We start from the raw sequence: 7,799 nt of genomic DNA on the forward strand, positions 1-7,799 counted from the left end.
ATGTCATAATTTACATAATAATTTCTTCATATTTTTAGACAACTAGTATGTTTACAATATTTTCCTGTTAAAATATAAATGGATAACTATTTTGTATACAATTATTTCTTCACATTTTGAATTGTTGCTTTGTGACAAATTCTCAGAAGTAGGTCAAAGGGTATGAACATTCTCAAGACTCTTAATACTCCACTAAAAATTACTTTCCAGGAATATTGTTCTGATTTACTTTCCCATTAATGGCTTATGAGAGTGGCTTTTTCACAACTTTGCCAGCATTGAGCAGTCCATTTGTCAAATGGCAAATTGGCAAAGATGAAGACAGTGAATGAGCTGGAGGGAGATTATACACTGAGTGGCCAGATTATTATGATCTCTGAATGCATAATAATCTGGCCACTCAGTATATATATATTCTGAAATTCATGCACGGGGGGAGGGGAGGTGTATCCCTTAGCCCAGCCTGCACCCTCTCCAATCTGGGATCCCTCTCACAATCTAGGACTGCTGGCTCCCAACCGCTCACCTGCCTGCCTGCCTGCCTGATTGCCCCTAACTGCTTCTGCCTGCCAGCCTGATCACCCCCTAACCACTCCCCTGCCAGCCCGATTGTCCCTAACTGCCCTCCCCTGCTGGCCTGGTTGCCCCCAACTGCCCTCCCCTGTAGGCCTGGTCACCCCTAACTGTTCTCCCCTGCAGGCCTGGTCACCCCCAACTGCCTTCCCCTGTTGGCCTGGTCACCCCTAACTTACCTCCCTTGCCAGCCTGGTTGCCCCCAACTACCCTCCCCTGCAGGCCTGGTCACCCCTAACTGTCCTTCCCTGCAGGCCTGGTCCCTCCCAACTGCCCTCCCCTGATGGCCTGATCGCCCACAACTGCCCTCTGCTGCAGGCCATCTTGTGGTGGCCATCTTGTGGCCACATGGCGGTGGCCATCTTTGACCACATGGAGGAGGCCATCTTGTGTGTTGGAGTGATAGTCAATTTGCATATTACCTCTTTATTATATAGGATGAGACCCGGTGCATGAATTCGTGCATGGGTGGGGTCCGGCCAGCCTGGCCAGGGGAAGGGGACATTGGCGGTTGGCCAGCCTGCCTGCTGGTCGAACTCCTGGTCGAGGGGACAATTTGCATATTAGCCTTTTATTATATAGGAAATACACTGAGTGGCCAGATTATTATGCATTCAGAGATCATCATCATCTGGCCACTCAGTGTATATCTTGTACATTTCAGGAGGACAATTTGTCATTTTCTGAAATGACTTTAATGTACACAAGGACATTAGAAACATCACACCATTGACTTAATAACATCAATGACAAAGTTTTTTGTAAAAGAAAATGGAGAGCATGTGCAAAATGAGTATTTAACAAAATTTATTAAGATGTTGCAAAGTAGTGAAAAATGGAAGCAACTTAAATAGATTATTGAAAAATTATAAAATAAGTGCACACTAAAGCATTATAAAGCTACTAAAATGCTGTAGAAACATATTTAACATGGACTGTTAAATTTACTAATGAGTTTAGTAAAAAAATTTAACCAACATATCAGAAAAAATATTTTTGAATTACTTAAAAACTATATGTTGATTTCAAAATAAGAAGTACTTCTTATTTTTGAAAGAGATATCAAAATATTAACAGTAGCATTTGGAGTGATTCTGTTCATTTGTTTTGTTTTTCTCACTATGCCTTATTCTATAATAGAATTCCCATATGTGGTTAATTCCACATATTTTACCATTGATAAACATTAATCGCCTTTTTAAAAATTAAGTTTTAAATTCATGTAAATGTGTTAGTTACTCTTGGAAGTCCATCTAAACAGATAGCACGTCTCTGTCAGTCCCTTTCCCACTGTCTCCCCTCCCAGTCAAACCTAATTATTGCTCCTCAAAATGCTGTCTGTTAAGCGATGGCAGCCATATCTTCAGGGAGCTTTGGAAAATACAAACTCTCCAGCCCCATTCAAGACCTCCAGAATGAGAACTGACAGGTTCAATTTCTCTATATGATTTGTATTCCGTTTATCATTTGAGAGACACTGGGTCAGGAGTAACGAGAACAAATGCTTTCAATTTCCTTCTTTTTTGTTTTTATTTTTGATTTAAACCTGACCTTGGGGGTAGAAACAACTATTATAGGACTACCTGCCCAGCTTGAAACAAATTTTATTTTTAAAATGCCGCTGCATGATTTCAGACCAAACAAATCAAGATCAAGTTGACGTTTTCCTAGAAAATTCAAAGATGGGGGAAATCTCAGACATTTGCTTAAGTACATCTGTCAATGAGATCCATTGTTCAAGTGATATGACTCCTTCTTCTATCCACAGACCTCACCAAACAAACACATAGATGCCTTTACATGAGCAAGTTTTACATCATGGCTTATGGAGGACATGTTCCGCTGCCAGGGATTCTTTTTTGGTGAAAGTGGCTATTTCCTTTTTTTTAAAAATCTATCTATCTATCTATTTATTTATTTTCTTTATTGATTAAGGTATTACATATGTGTCCAAAAGTGGCTACTTTCAAAACTACACTCCTAAACATATGAATATTTGAACAAAAACAATTCAGAAAAATAACATGGCCACTGAAACTTATCACATCTGGTGGAAAATAATATCCCTGGTTTGAAAGAGCAGATGGATGGAAAATTCTTTTCCTGGAAATCAAGGTTAATAAAACAATCCCTTCAATCCTTGCAAGAATTTCACTATGGGTACAGCTGTAAACAGAGTTCCAGGGAAAGAAGGAAAGAACCCCGTGGAAATAATCAAGTCTCCTCGCGTCACCCCCAAGGAGCAGGTAGGAAAACCTCTGAAACAGCCCTCCCACCGCTTCTGCTTTCCTGAGAGTGGTTTCTGTGCGCATTCTGAGAAGCTGCTCAGGTAGCTAACCAGTTTTTTGGCAGGTGAAGATGGCCATGAATTCTTTGACTTTCCTCCTTTCAGCAGGTGGGGTCCCATGCCCCTCTCCTTGCCATTGCGGTGGTTTGGTAACCAACAGAATTCGGAGAAAGTGACGTCGAGTTCTCTTCAGGGCTAGCTAGGAAGAAAACCATGCTCCTGCCTTGCCCCTGAGAAGCCAGGCCGCTGAATGCTTCCCCAGGAATCGCTCTTCTGGGGATCTGGCAGGCATGCTGTGAGAAGCCCAGGCCATGTGCGATTGCTCTGGGTGACACCCCAGCTGAGAGCCCCGGGAGTGAGTCATTTTGCTGTCCACTGCAGTCGATGATCGATGAGTGACGCCCCAGCTAGCATCTCACTGCAACAGCATCCGAGGCCACAAGTGAGAATCACCAGCTGAGTTCTGCCTGAATTCCCGATCCCAAAATTGTAGCGCAGGAAAAGGGTGTGTAAAATGCTAAATGTGAAGTCATTTCTCTCCCGCCGACAGACAAAACACGAACCAATGCCCACAAGCCCTGCTGTAGAGTCTGTGACTTCCTTTCCCCTGCTCTCTGTTGCCCATGTCACTAACAGTAACCATAGCTTTGCCTGGCCATCAGCGGTGATCTCAGATGGCTGAAATGTCATTTTCCTAGCTTCATTTTGTTTTTCAAAACTTAATTACTCAATTGAGCCGAGTGACAACAAAAATGAATTTAGAGAGCATTGTTGCTGGGATTGGATTTGTAGAATGAAGGCAATAGCTCTGAGTACTTTAACCCATTAGAAGCTAGGCACAGGCTAAAGGGAGGATTACCTACAAGGTAAGGAAAAGTGGTGAGCCAGAGAATAAAAGCACTCTGGGTTGCTTTCGCAGAACATGATGTTGTCGCCCTAACTGGTTTGGCTCAGTGGATAGAGCGTCAGCCTGCGGACTCAAGGGTCCCAGGTTCGATTCCAGTCAAGGTCATGTACCTTGGTTGCGGGCACATCCCCAGTGGGGAGTGTGCAGGAGGCAGCTGATCGACGTTTCTCTCTCATCGATGTTTCTAAGTCTCTATCCCTCTCCCTTCCTCTCTGTAAAAAATCAATAAAATATTAAAAAAACAAAACAAAAAAACCATGATGTTGTCTCACAATTGTTCCAGAGCCAAAGTTTCCCCCCAAAACTTTAACAAACATTTATTTTTTTGTGTGTGAAAAACACCAACTATTTTCAATTACTAAAACATGTTGATATCCAACACATGGCTAAAGGGATTTCTAATTTAAAATAAAAGTTTCTTGCTTGGGTGGCAGGTTAGTTTCAGTCTATAACTTGGTGTTCTTGACTAAACAAAACCTGAAATGTCTAAGGTAAAGGCCTCAATCACTGTATGCCATTTTTAACTAGAGTCCGAAGACAGCTTTCCTGCCCCCACAGGCCAGCTTTATCCATCTAGTCAACTATCTAAATCAGGGGTGGGCAAACTTTTTGACTCAAGGGCCACAATGGGTTCTTAAACTGGACCGGAGGGCCGGAACAAAAGCATGGATGGAGTGTTTGTGTGAACTAATATAAATTCAAAGTAAAGGAGCGGAGGGGAGAGCAAGAGAACCAGATAGAACAGCCGGATCCAGCCCGTGGGCCGTAGTTTGCCCACGGCTGATCTAAATACAGGATATACTAGAGCCTACAACCTAAACTTGTTCCTTCTTTGGCGCTCACGCAGGCCATGTTTTGGCATATTCGAATCTGGCATAGGAATCCCAGATGTTGTCCATAGACGTGTGTTTTTCAGAACTGCGGGTGAGAGGATTCCATGATGCTATGATGGTCAAAAGATCCAGACTTACTGATTTCTACTGTGTGGTCCTATGCCCTCTCATCTCCCTGAGGAGCCTGTGGGATTAACACACTCAATGGGACAATGACAAATGGGAAATCAAGCATTCACGTTACTCTTAGCTGGACTTCTGCCTGCTAAGAATATATAAGAATGATATAAGAATTCCCCATGGAGTTGGATTATGCAATTTAGGCTTATGGCCCAAGCAGTCCTCTCTTTCCCCCCATGGGTCCCCAAGTCTGCTGAAAATCCTAAAGTGATGCAAGCTCCACGGGGTCTAAGTAATGTGTAAAAGAAGAAAGAGGCTCCTGGGTTAATCTACCCATCCTACTGCACAGAAGCAAGAAAGTAGAGGGAACCAGCGTGAGAGTAAGAGTTAGGGCCACGCCAACATATTTTATCGATGCCCATAGCAGCCAGAAGTCAAAGGCCATGCGCTGCCACCATTATTCACTCACAGTGTCCATGGTAAGGGGTAAACATGGCTCCACTGTATTAGCAACTTCACTCATGTTATCACCTGCACTTTTCTGCAAGATCACAGCAGAGTATAAATTCCCTATAGGACTTGATAACGAAAGTCTCTTAACGGAGAAGCCAACTCTATAAAATGGGCATTTCAATACCTGTACTGGAGGTTTGTGAGAAAAGAATAGGAGGCATAGGTGTGCACATATCACACAGTGCTTGTCATGTGCTCAGTAGATGTCACGATTGTTATAATGAACAGCACTATTAGTGGTAGCAGTCTCCTAATATTTCAATACTAGAGGCCCGGTGCATGAAATTTGTGCATGGGGGTGGGGCCCTCAGCCTAGCCTGCACCCTCTCCAATCTGGGACCCCTTGGGGGATGTCCGACTGCCAGTTTAGGCCCAATCCCTGGGCAGTCAGACATCTCTCTCACAATCCTGGACTGCTGGCTCCTAATTGCTCACCTGCCTGCCTGCCTGGCTGCCCCTAACTGCCCCCTCCCCCCGCCAGCCTGATCACCCCTCACTGCCTCTGCGTGCTGGCCTGATCGCCCTTAACTGCCCCCCCTGCCGGCCTGGTTGCCCCTAACTGCCCCCTGCTGCCAGCAAGTCACCCCCAACTGCCCCCTCCCTGCCAGCCTGGTCGCTCCTAACTGCCCCCCGCCCCGCTGGCTTGGTCACCCTTACTACCCCCCCTACTGGCCTGGTCACCCCCAACTGCCACCCCCACTGGCCTAGTTGCTCCTCACTGCCCCCCCCCCCCCCGCCAGCCTAATCGCCCCTAATTGCCACCCCCTGCCAGCCTGGTTGCCTCTTACTGCCTCCCCCCCCCCCCCCCCGCTGGCCTTGTTGCCCCCAACTGCTCTCCCCTCCCGCCCACCCCCCCTTCCCGCTGGCCTGGTTGCCCCATGAAGCCTGCTTGTTCAGTCATTTGGTTGTCTCTCACTAACCCCCCTGCCGGCCTGGTCATAGGCAGTGATCTTGTGAGGGTGTGAGGGTCAATTTGCATATTACCTATTTATTATATAGGAGGATTTCAAAATAAGAAAGTTCAAACTAGAGAGGATAAGTGACTTACCCACAGTGAACGAGTGGTAAGGGAGGGAACGGACTCAGATTTCTAGACTCCCACAACAATCTAATATGCTTTCCCCCTCATTGTTATGCCTCCTATGTTAGAAAAGTATCTTTAATAAGGGGCCATCACATACATGGGCCTAAATTTTATAGTTTCCTGTCCACTTTCTAAAATAATGGAACACTAGCCACTACTTTGATTTTATTGTAAGAAATTTGTTTTACTTTTCAAAAACTCACCTGTATCTTCCCATTTTCTCCTGAGGAAGTGGTAAAACAAAATTAAAACCCCAAATTCAATTTTAAGGGATGGAAAATTAAAAGCAAGAAAAGAAGAAAGACAATGTATTTTGTTTTCTCAGATAATAAATACCATGTCTTTCAACTCACTTCTTTTTTCATTTCATTGTATTTTACTTCAATGAAAAGAGCCAGGAAATATGAAGCTGTACCCCAAGGGGAAAGATTGGAACATGGGGTAAGTCCAGGATAGTAGGGAAGAGACCCCCTCATGTGTCCCCCATTTACTCTCTAATTTCCTAACTTCTCCACAAATGGAAGCAGCAGATAAATGTTTCTGGTGATATCTGGAAAAATTTATTTCCTATGAGTTTTGTTTATAATAGATTGATTTTTATGTTTTGTCCATGGTTTCAGGATGAGACCAGTTGTTAAATCTCACAGCATTTCCTAGTGACCTGGTGCTTTGTAAAGGAGCGAAGCCTCAGTGCCCATCAGCCGATGAGTGGATTAGAAAACTGTGGTACATCTACACAATGGAATACTACGCTGCTGTAAAAAAGAAGGAGTTCTTACCATTTGCAACAGCATGGATGGAACTGGAGAGCATTGTGCTAAGTGAAATAAGCCAGTCAGAGAAAGACAAATACCACATGATCTCACTCATTTATGGAATATAATGAACAACATAAACTGATGAACAAAAACAGATCCAGAGACAGAGAAGCATCGATCAGACTGTGAAACCTCAGAGGGAAGGTAGGAGAGGCTGAGGGTAAGGAGGTGAGATTGACCAAAGGACTTGTATGCATGCATATAGGCCTAACCAATGGACACAGACACCAGTGGGGTGAGGGCATGCGTGGGGCGGTGGGAGGGCAATGGGGGGATAAGGACACATATGTAACACCTTAATCAATAAAGAGAGAAAAGAGGAACGAAGCTTTCTCTGTCCACCTAACTCTGTGTCACTGTGCAGCGGGAATGATTCAATGTGCTCTTCGGCTTTTGTCCTCCATTAACATTTTAAAATTGCTTTAGAGACTTAGGGCATTGGAATTGCCTGCGAATTAGATGAGCTGGGAAAATACTGTTCCTCTAAAGTTATCAAAAGCTTATTCAGCTTCATAAGTTCATGTGTCCTCATTGCAGTTCCCTGCAATTTCAGATTCAGATATTTGCTTCCCAGCACCCCCCATTCCAAGTAAACCAAGGGAAGAATAAAATCCTCCTGTAACATCCGTTGATATTTGAATGATTGATCTTCCCTAAATCTATT

This window comes from Plecotus auritus, assembly GCF_963455305.1.
Source record: "Plecotus auritus genome assembly, chromosome: 7".
Classification (NCBI taxonomy): Eukaryota; Metazoa; Chordata; class Mammalia; order Chiroptera; family Vespertilionidae; genus Plecotus; species Plecotus auritus.